An 11,951-nucleotide genomic window follows, 5' to 3' on the forward strand; every position below is an offset into this window, starting at 1 on the left:
ATGACATGGTGGTATACCTAGAGAATCCCAAGAAATCATCCAAAAATCTACTGGAAACAATTAACAGTGTGAGCAAAGTTGCAGTATATAAAATAAACCCTCATAAATCTGTAACTTGTCTATATATTACTAGCAACATACAGCAGGAAGAACTAGAAAGAGAAATCCCATTCAAAGTAACCTCATTCAATATAAAATACCTAGGAGTCTATTTGCCAAGGCAGACCTGGAAACTTTTTGAAAACAATTAGAAAACACTTCTACCACAAATTAAATCATATTTAAATAACTGGAAAAAACATCAGCTCATCATAAATAGGCTAAATATAATAAAAATGACAATTCTACCAAAACTAAGCTGCCCATTTAGTGCCCTACCAATCAACATTCCAAATAATTACTTTCATGAGTTGGAAAACCTTGTAAGTAAATTTATATGGAGAAATAAAAAGTCAAGGATCTCCAGAGATTTAATGAAAGAAAATGCAAAGGAAGGGGGCTTAGCCCTACCTGATCTGAAATTAGATTATAAATCATCAGTCATCAAAACTGTGGTATTGGCTGAGAAATAGAGTGGTGCAACCGTGTAATAGGCTAGGTACAATAACAGGAAAAGATTATAGCAATTTGCTGTTTGATACCAAGATAAGATCCAAATGAATACAGGATTTATATATAAAAAACAATACTATAAGCAAACTAGAAGATCAAGGAATAGTTTACCAGTCAGATCTATGGAAAGCCAAGTAGTTTTTGACAAAGGAAAAGATGGAGAACATCACTGACAACAAACTATATGATTTTGATTACATTAAATTAAAAAACTTTTGCACAGACAATACCACTGTAAACAAGATCAAAAGGAATGTAGCAAACTGGGAAACAATGTTTTCAACTAATCTTTCTGTCAAAGGACTCATTTCCAAAATATACAGAGAACTGAGTCAATTATTTTAAAAAAAGCCATTCCCCAATTGCCAAATGGTCAAGGGATATATACAAAGGCAATTTACATATGAGAGATGAAAGCAATCCATAGTCATATGAAAAATTCCCTGAAATCACTAATTATTAGAGAAATGCAAACTAATGTTTCTCTAATGTACCACCTGACACTGCTCAGACTGACTAATATGACCATAAAAGATAATGATCATTGTTGGAAGGGTTGTGGGAAATCTGGGACACTATTATTACATTGTGAGTGGAGCTGTGAACTCATCCAGCCTTTCTGGAGAGCAATTTGGAACTATGCCCAAAGGGCAACAAAAATGTGTATACCCCTTGATCCAACAAGACCACTACTGGGTCTATACCCTGAAGAGATGATGAAAAAGTGTAAAAACATCACTTGTACAAAAATATTTATAGCAGCCCTGTTTGTGGTGGAAAAATTTGGAAATTATGTGAATGTCCTTCAATTGGGGAATGGCTTAACAAACTGTGGTATATGTATCTCATGGAACACTATTGTATTATTAGAAACTAGGAGGGATGGGAATTCAGGGAAGCCTGGAGGAATTTGCATGAACTGATGCTGAGTGAGATGAGCAGAGCCAGAAGAACCTTGTACATACTAACAGCAACATGGGGGGTGATGATCAAACTTGATGGACTCAATCAGTACAACAATCAGGGACAGTTTGGGGTTGTCTGCAATGGTGAATATCAACTGTATACAGAGAAAGAACTGAGGAGTTTGAACAAAAACCAAGGACTATTAACTTTAATTTAGGATAAATACCTGATATCTTATTGTCTGATCATGCTATCTCATATGGTTTATGTTTCTCCCTTAAGGAAATGATTTCTCACTCATCACATTCAATTTGATTCAATGTATACCATGGAAACAATGTAAAGACTGACAAATTGCTTTTGTGGGGCAGGGGGGGAGTAAGATTAGGGGAACCTTGTAAAACTCAAAAATAAATTAAATATTTAAGAAGAAAAAAAATAAAATAATTCTCTCAAACCCTCAAATGATCAAAGGGAAAATTCTTACAATAATAGAATTAACCATTTGGAGTAGTTGCAAAAGGTAAAAGAAGAAAATTCTTCCTTAAAAAGATGAAAAGAGTCTATAGAAACCTATAATTTCATGTGACAACAAAATTTTTTTAAACGAAAGCAAAAAATAAAAAGAAATAGCACAAAATGTTAAATACCTCATCAAGAAAACAACTGACCTTGAGAATAGATTAAAAAAAGATAACCTAAAAATTAATGATCTTTCTGAAAACATTGAAAAGAAAAAAGTCTGAAATTAATATTATAGGATTTAGTGATGTAAAACAGTCCTGTTATCATAGAACTAGGGTCCAAAATAGTTATTGAAAAAATACATCAATGCGCTCCTGAAAGGGATCCTAAAATGAAAACACCAAAGAATATTGTAGACAAAAACACCGAGGAATATTGTAGACAAATCCCAAAACTATCAGATAAAAGAGAAAATACTGCAAACAGAAACAATTTAAATATAGAGGAGCCACAGTAAGGATTACACAGGACCTGGCAACATCAACATTAAGGGATTAGCGGCTCGGCCTCCTCAGCGGGCCTCATGCCCGGGCCGCGGGCGCCACCACCTCTCTGACTGCGTCCTGGCAGGGCGGGCCGCCCCATGGCTATGGGGGGAGTCTGGGGCCCGAGCCTGCCACCTGTGGCACCTGCTCTGCAGGGACTTGTACTAACTGCTCTTTGTGGCTGGAAGTGTTGCAGGATGTTGTGCCAAAACCTCCATTGCACCTTTGGATCAAGTGAAGATACTATTACAGGCACATAAACATCATTACAAACATTTAGGAGTCTTTTCTGCATTGTGTGCAGTCCCCCAAAAGGAAGGCTATCTTGGATTATAAAAAGGAAATGGAGCAATGATGATTAGAATCTTTCCATATGGTGCAATTCAGTTTATGTCCTTTGATCATTATAAAAAGGTATGACAGCAGTCATCTGTACTTATCCACTTGACATGGTCAGAGTTCGCTTGGCCTTCCAGGTGAAAGGAGAACACACATACACAGGAATTGTTCATGCATTCAAAACAATTTATGCAAAGGAGGGCGGCTGTCGGGAGTTTTACAGAGGATTGATGCCTACCATTGTAGGAATGGCTCCCTATCCAGGAGTTTCTTTTTTGACTTTTGGTACCTTAAAGAGTGTTGGTCTCTCCCATGCTCCAACCCTGCTTGGAAGACCTTCATCAGATAATCCTAATGTCTTAGTTTTGAAAACGCATATAAACTTGCTTTGTGATGGTGTCACTGGAGCAATAACACAGACAATATCTTATCCACTTGATGTAACCTGTCTTCGAATGCAACTAGGGACTGTTCTCCCAGATTCTGAAAAGTGCCTTACAATGTTGAAGACACTGAAATATGTCTACAGAAACCATGGAATTTGTGGAGGACTCTATCGGGGCCTGTCTCTTAACTACATTCGCTGTGTTCCCTCCCAGGCTGTGGCGTTCACAACCTATGAGTTCATGAAGCAGTTTTTGCACCTCAACTGAAGTCACATTTTTCCCCTTTAGAAACTGTCCAGGGATCAATACATGTTTATCTGTTATATAAATATATATAATGTTTTACTTTACTATTGGCAGTGGCCGGGAAGGCGTTGTGTGGATTAAGTAAGTGGAAAATTACATTTGTCACTGCAAGTCTTGGCATTGGACTACTTGATTTTTTTTTTAAACCAGAAACCAGAAGTGCTTTCTGTTGTTTTTTGATGCCATAATTTGTGGTTTTTCTGATCTGAAACACCTCTTTAAGCAAACTCTGGAAATTTTATTAAGTTAATCAGTTTCATTAAAATAACTGAAAGGTCTGAGAAACTGCTGATTCATTGGTGTCCATTATAGGTTTTCCAAGATTTACTCTGAACTTTATCATGTTCTTCTTAGCATTTTTTAATAATTGTGGCAAGAAAACATTCCAGTCTTATTCAGGACTTAATGAAAAACTATGCTGGATTTTAAAATGAACTATGTTCATTTTGTTTTATAAATTAGATTTGATTAAGTGTGATTAGTGTAAGAAGAATGTATATTGAAATTTTATGTTGCCCAGTTGGGTAAGTGTACTGTTCAAGCCAGCACTAAAAGGGGGACATTTTGTGGATGAAGATGACTGGTTTCTTGTCAAAATGAACACAATATACCATGGGACTAAAATGTTATTTTATGATAAAATTATAAATGTGACATAAAAGTAATAACATGATTCAGAAACTAAAAAAAAAAATTAAGGCATTGAAGGGCCTGGAATGCAATATTCTGAAAAGCAAGGGAGCTTGGAATGCAGCCAAGAATCTACTATCCAGCAAAGCTGAGCCTTCTCTTCCAGGGCAAAAGATGCACATTTAATGAAGTAGGAGACTTCCAACATTTCCTGATGAAAAGACCAGAGCTTAATAGGAAAATTTGGATTCCAAACAGGAGACTCAAGCAACACATGAAAAGCTAAAATTACAAAAAAAAAAAAAGGGTGGGAAGGGAAATAATTGTTATCAAATAAGATGAAACTGACAATATCCCTACCTGGAAGAAAGACTAACCACTCTCGAGAATTGTAACTCTATTAGAGAGAATTTAATTAGCCAGAAGAGATGGATACAAATGACTTATTTGAAAAACTGTTATCCCACAAGATGAAACTAGAACTATACTTAACTGGGAGAAAGATTCTAACAACTCTCAATAATCATAATTCTAGTAGAGAAAATAGCCAGAAGTGATGGACACTCATGATCATTCTGTGACTCAGATAGAATGATTTAAAAATAATACCTCCTTAAAAAGGAGGACAGTAAAGAGATGGGAGGTTGGAGGAGACTGAATGGTATAAATCTCATTACATCAAGAGGTACCAAGGACTTATTGTGATAGAGGGGAAGAAGGGAGGAAGTGAGAACTGCCTGAATCTTATTCTCATCAGATTGACTTAAAGTTAACATATACACACATTCAGTTAAGTTACAAAACTTTTCTTAACTTTACAGATTTAAAAGCAGACAACAGGAAGGGGAGGAAAGGGGGAATCAACAAAAGAAAGGGAAGGAAGAAGGGGCAAAGGGAAAGGGGATAAAAAGGGGAGGTGGCTTGAATATAGGAGGGCAAACAAACTGAAAGTGGTGGTATTCAGAAACAAAACACTGGGGAACATTTATAAAGGAAAATAAGGTGGAAAATACAAACAGCGGGGAGATAACATGGAAGGCAATAAAGAGTTGGTAATTATGACTTTGAATGTGAATGTAATGAACTCTTCTGTAAAATGTAAGCAAATAGAAGAGTAGATTAAAAACAAGAATCCTGCAATACGCTGCTTACAAGAAACTTATCTGAAGCAGAGAGATACATAAAGAGTAAAGGAAAAAGGTTGAAGCAAAATATATTTTGCTTCAGCTGAAGTGAAAAAAGCAGGGGTAAAAATCCTTATCTCAGGGAAAGCAGCAGCAAAAATAATTAGTTCTATCTGAAACCATCAACAAGCATTATATGTAATGGTTATAGGCTAGAGCCATTCCCAATAAAATCAGAGTTGAAACAAGGATACCCTCTTCACTACTACTATTCAATATCATACTAGAAATGGTAGCTTCAGAAATAGGAGAAAAAGAAATCAAAAGAATTAGAATAGGGAAAGAAGAGACAAAACTCTCACTCTTTGTAGATGACATGATGGTATAACTAGAGAATCCCAAAAACTCATCTAAAAGACTACTAGAAATAATATGCAACTTTAGGAAATTCGCAGGATATAAAATTAACTCTCATAAGTCCTCAACATTTATATATATATATATATATATATATATATATATATATATATATATATATATATATACATATACATATAAAACTAGCAAGAGAAAGAACTAGAGGTAAAAATCCAATTTTAAGTATCTTCAATCAATATAAAATACCTGGGATTCTACCTACTATTTGAAAACAATTACAAAAAAAATTATCACACAAATAAAATCAGACTTAAATAACTGGGCAAATATCAACTACTCATGGATAGGTAGAGCAAATATAGTAAAAATGAAAATTATATCAAAATTAAACTACTTGTTTAGTGCCTTACAAATCAAAATTCTGGCAGAGCCAAGAGGGTGACAAGACAGGATCACATCGTAGGTGCTCTCTGATAAAACTCATAAGCTAAGGACTCTAAACTTTTGAGAGACAGAACACACAGAGGGACCCAGGAAGGCAGTTCTCCTACTTCAGGTAACCTGGAAAAAAGAAGAAAGGCTCTGCTCCCTGGGGTCAGAGCTACCCTACAGCAGAGTCAGAGTGAAAGCAGAGAGAAAATACAGTACATGGTAGTGGAGAAATACAAAAGGAGGGAGTTGGGATCGGCAACGGCAACAGTGGAAAAATATGGAAGTAAATTTTGCAATGGACTTATCATAAAGAATGTGATCCACCCACGACAGAGTTGTTGGTGTTGGAACAAAGACTGAAGCACATCTTTATTATTATTTGGTGGGGGGGGCAGTGCAGGGCAAATAGGGCTGGTTGGCCTGCCTGGGGCCTCATAGCAGGGTGATTGTTGGGCATCTGAGGGCAGATTTGGACCTGGGTGTGCCTGGCTCAAGGGCCAATGTTTTGTCTGCCACCCAGACACCCCCATTATTATTACTATTTTATTTTATTTGGGGTCTTTTTTATTTTTTGGTTTTTGCAAGGCAGTGGGGTTTGGGTGGCTTGCATGTCACACAGCTGGGTGATTATTGGGTGAATGGGGCCAGATGTGGGCTCGGGTGCTCGTGGCAACAGGGCTGGTGTGCTGTCCATTGCGCCACCTGGCCATACCTACAATTATTACTATTATTTTTTTATTTTAATTTTTTTCTCTCCTCTTTATCTCTCAAGCAAGTCCATATTTATCGGGGAAAGGGGTATTTCATTTACTCTTAAACAAGAATATTTTATTAATGTAAAAAAATTATTTGTACAAAATGAGAATAAATATTAAATAAGAAAGAAAGAAAAAAGCTAAAGAAAACCCCCCAAAAAAACAAATCAAAATTCCAAAAAAAATACTTTAATAAGTTAGAAAAAATGTAAATAAATTCATATGGAGAAATAAAAAGTCAAGGATCTCCAGAGATTTAATGGAAGAAAATGCAAAAGAAGGTGGCTTAGCCCTACCAGATCTAAAATTATATTATACAACATCATTCATAAAAACTGTCAGGTTTTGGCTAAAAAGTAGAGTGGTGTATCCATGGAATAGACTAGTTGCAATAACAGGAAATGATTAGAGTAATCTACTGTTTGATAAACCCAAAGAGTCCAACTTTTGGAACAAAAATTCTCTCTTTGCTAAAAACTGTTGGAGAAAATTGGAAGTTAGTATGGAAGAAACTTAGATTAGATGAACATTTCACACCCAAACCTAAGATAAGATCCAAATGGATACAGGATCTAGACATAAAAAAACAATATTATAAGCATTCTAAAACATCAAAGAATAGTTAACCAGTCAGATCTATAGAAAGGAAAGCAATTTATGACCAAGGAAGTGATAGAGAGCACCATTAAAAATAAACTAGATAATTTCGATTACATTAAATTAAAAAGGTTTTACACAGACAAAACCACTGTACCCAAGATCAAAAGAAATGCAGTAAATTGGGAAACAATTTTTATGACTAGTGTTTCTGACAAAGGATTCATCTCTAAAATATACAGGGAACTGCATCAAATTTACAAAAAAAAAGCAAGACAAACCACCCAATTAACAAATGGTCAAAGGATGTGCGAAGGCAATTTACAGATGAGGAAATCAAAGTGATCTATAGTCATCTGAAAAATTGCTTGAAATCACTAATTATTAGAGAAATGTAAATTAAAACATCTCTGAGATACCACCTCACACCTGTCAGACTGGGCAATATGACCAGAAAGGACAATGATCAATGTTGGAAGGGATGTGGTAAATCTGGGGCACCAATATATCCTTGGTGCAGCTACAGCTTTTCTGGAGGACAATTTGGAATTATGCCCAAAAGACAGCAAAAAATGTGTTTACCCTTTGATCCAGCAATACTACTATTACTGGGTCTATACCCTGAAGAGATTACCAAAAAGGATAAAAAGTTCACCTGTACATAAATATTCATATCAGCTCTGTTTGTGGTGGCAAAGAATTGGAAATCAAGTAAATGTCCTTCAATTGGGGAATAGCTTAACAAGCTGTGGTATATGTGTGTCATGGAACACTACTGTTCTACTAGAAAACAGGAGGGATGGCAATTCAGGGAAGCCTGGAAGGATTTGCACGAACTGATGATGAGCGAGATAAGCAGAACTAGAACATTGTACACCATAATGGCAAGATGGCAGTGATGATTAACTTTAATGAACTTGCTCATACCCACAGGGCAACAATCAGGGGCAATTTTGGGATAGCTGTGATGGAGAATGCCATCTGTATCCTGAGAAAGAATTGTGGAGTTTGAACAAAGACCCAAGACTTTCTATTTACCTTTAATTTTTTTTTCAAAAATTGTCTTATTATGTAATTCTGTTATATCTCATATTATATGTTTCTTCCTTAAGGATTCAGTTTCTCATCACATTCAACTTAAATCAATGCATACTATGGGAATGATGTAAACACTAACAAACTGCCTTCTGTGGGGGTGGGTGGAGGGGAGCAAGAATGGGGGGGATTGTAAAACTCAAAATAAGTAAAACCTTTCTAGAAAAATAAAATAAAAACTAGCTCTAGCCTAAAAAATGTTTGTGATGCCTCATTTTATTGCAAAAATATCACAAATATAATCTTTTGGTTATATAAGTGGTTTGGTTATATAAGTTATATAAGGACACAAGTTATATCACTTTGGTATCTATGAAAATTTGGTATTCAGTCACAAAGGAGTTACCCAAGTCTCTGATTATATGTAGGAAGTTTTATTTTTCTTGAGGCTCAGAGAAACTGTTACTGAACTCAGACTTTTTCATCAGAATAAATTTACTAAAGCTAATGAGTAGGGAAGCTATACAAGTTGATATACTTGGTTATCTTTTTCACACACGCATATTTTTAAGTTACAAAATTTCTTTCCATCTTCCCTTCCCACCATGCTCTCCTCAGGTGCAGTCAGGTTAGCATTGCACATACATGTTTTAATAAACATGTTTACCAATTAGTTATTTTCATTATGAGGAATTAGGATTAAGGAAAAGAGATAATTTTTACAAAGTGTTCCTCAGGGTTTTGTGTGTGCGTGTGTGCGTGTGTTTGTGTGTGTGTGTGTGTGTGTGTGTTCACAGCCAAATGACTTTGGTTGTTTTTAAGCTCATATACCAGCACACTTGTTGGTCCTTCATTTTCTCTCTCTTTAAAAAAAAATATTTTCATCTATTTGTACATGCATATTTTCAAGTACAAAATTTCCTTCAACCCACCCTTCCCATCCCCCTCTCCTCTCATGGACAGTCAGGTTAGCTTTGCATATACATATTTTGTTAAACATGTTTACACATTAGTATTAGTCATTTTCAGTATGAGGAAGTAGGATTCAGGGAAAGAAATATATAAGAGATAACTTTTATGAAGTGTTCATCAGATTCTGGATGGTTGTTTTTTATTGAGTGTGTTTGTGTATGTGTGTGTGTGTGTGTGTGTGTGTGTGTGTGTGTGTGTGTATGTGTTCATGCATGTTTGGCTTTGTTTGGATTTTCTTCCTCTGGTTAGGGATAACATAGTCCATAACTGCTATAATATAGTTTTCCTAGATCTCTGAAATGCTGAAAGGAGCTGCTTCCATCAGGGTAGTTCACACAATACTATTGTTCTCCTGGTTCTACTCCCTTTGCTCAGCATCAGATCCTGTAAGTCATTCTGTACTCCTCTAGAGTCTGATCATTTAAGGTTTCTTATAGAACAATAGTATTCCATAGTATTCATGTTCTATAACTTGATTAACTATTCCCCAATTGATGGATATCCCTTGAAATTCTGAATCTTTGCCACTACAAAAAGAGCTACTATGAATATTTTTGAACATGTAGAACTATTCCATTTTTTTATAATTTCTTCTGGATACAGACCTAGAATTATATTTTCTGGGTCAAAGACCATAAACAGTTTTTTTTTTACTTTTTGGGTAGTTCATATTGCTGTCTGGAAAGGTTGTAACTGTTCACAAATCCATCAGCAATTATCAGTGTCCCAATCCTCCCAGAACCTCTCCAACATTGACCATTATCCCTTTTTCTCATCATGATCAATCTGATAGGTACGAGGTGATACCTCATTGTTGCTTTAATTTGAATTTCTCTAATCAAAATGATTTGGAGCATTTTTTTCATATGATTAAATATAGCTTTAATTTCTTCAATTGTAAATTGTTTGTTCATATCCTTTGACCATTTATCAATTGGTTTAGCTGGTTATACAAGTGGGTGGTTATTCAATTGATTGTGCAAGTTATTGATTATACAAATTACACAAGTTCAAAACAGGTTATAGAATTTTGGTGATATGAACTTGGTTTTGGTTATATGAGTTATACATATTGGTTATACAAGTAATACAAGTGATTATACAAGTTGTATCTACATGCCAAGTGTGGCGACAGGGAGTGAAAAAGGACCCCCTTACTTAATAACTCAAGAGAAGCACAGTCTTGGATCTATTCTTACTATCTAAATGTTCTTTAGATTTCCCAATCACAAGTGGAGTAAAATGAGAATATATCCTTGCTACCATACTTTTTAGAACAATGTTTTAAGTCATGTTATCAAATGTCTTTACTGAGGATGAATATGACCTCAAGATTAGCAACTGTGCTGACGGCAAATAAATCAACTTGAAAAGGTTAAAAGTCAAGACCAAAGTGGAGGGAGAGTTGGTGCATGATCATTTCTTTACAGATGATTGGGGTGCCTAGGTGTGCCAGTGGATAGAGAACCGATCCTGAAGTCAGGAGTACCTGAGTTCAAATCTGGCCTCAGACACTTAATAATTGTCTAGCTGTGTGGCCTTGGGCAAGTCACTTAACCTCATTGCCTCACAAAAAATTTGATGTTTATAGGTGATTGTGCACTCAGAGTAGCCTCTGAAACTGATAAGCAACAAAGTATGGATTGATTCTCTGCTGCTTGTGCTAATTTTGGTCTAACAACACCAAGAAAACATAAGTCCTCCATCAGCCAGTACCACATCATCCATATGTGGAACTATCAATTATAGGAAATGGAGAAGCTTTGAGTACTGTGGACAAATTCACGTACCTTGGCAGTATCATTTCCAAGGACAAAGAAGTTGACACAAGCATTGCCAGAGCTAGTTCAGTATTTGGGAGGCACCAAAAGTATGGGAGAGAAGAGTCATGTGACTGACTACAACACTGAAAGTCTATAGAAACTTTGTGCTGACCTCATTGCATGTATGCCTATGACACCTGTACAGTCTACCAGTGCTATTTCAGAAAATTATATTGCTTCCATTTAAATTGTCTTAGGAAGATTCTGAAGATCACCTGGCAGGACAGGAGGTATCAAACACTTATGTCTTTTCTTGAAATAAACTGCTTAGCATTCCAACATTACTACAGAAAGTACAACTACAATGAATTGGACTCATTGTTAGAATGCCAGATATATGCTTGGGGAAAAAAACAAATAAACAAACTATTTTATGGAAAACTCACACAGAACAAGCACTCACAAGGGGGTCAGAAAAAGCTATTCTGAGATACCCTTTATGTCTCATTGAAGAACTTTAGAAATGATTATACAGTGTTGGAGACACTGGCTCAGGACTGCCCGATATGGTGTGCCCTCATCAGTGAGGGTGCCACACTATATGAGGAAGTCAGGATTGAAGCAACTCAAAGGAAACATAACATATATAAGTTTAGAGTACCCACCCCAGATTTTCACATGGACAATTTATTTCCAATCAGTGATA

General features: G+C 35.8%; 1 pseudogene; it reads left to right on the forward strand.

Annotated features, from left to right (window-relative positions):
* The first annotated feature begins 2,711 nt into the window (after window positions 1-2,711).
* Window positions 2,712-3,520, forward strand: LOC141521274 (solute carrier family 25 member 16 pseudogene; annotated as a pseudogene).
* Window positions 3,521-11,951: the final 8,431 nt, after the last annotated feature.

This window comes from Macrotis lagotis, chromosome 1, assembly GCF_037893015.1.
Source record: "Macrotis lagotis isolate mMagLag1 chromosome 1, bilby.v1.9.chrom.fasta, whole genome shotgun sequence".
NCBI classification, from domain to species: Eukaryota; Metazoa; Chordata; class Mammalia; order Peramelemorphia; family Peramelidae; genus Macrotis; species Macrotis lagotis.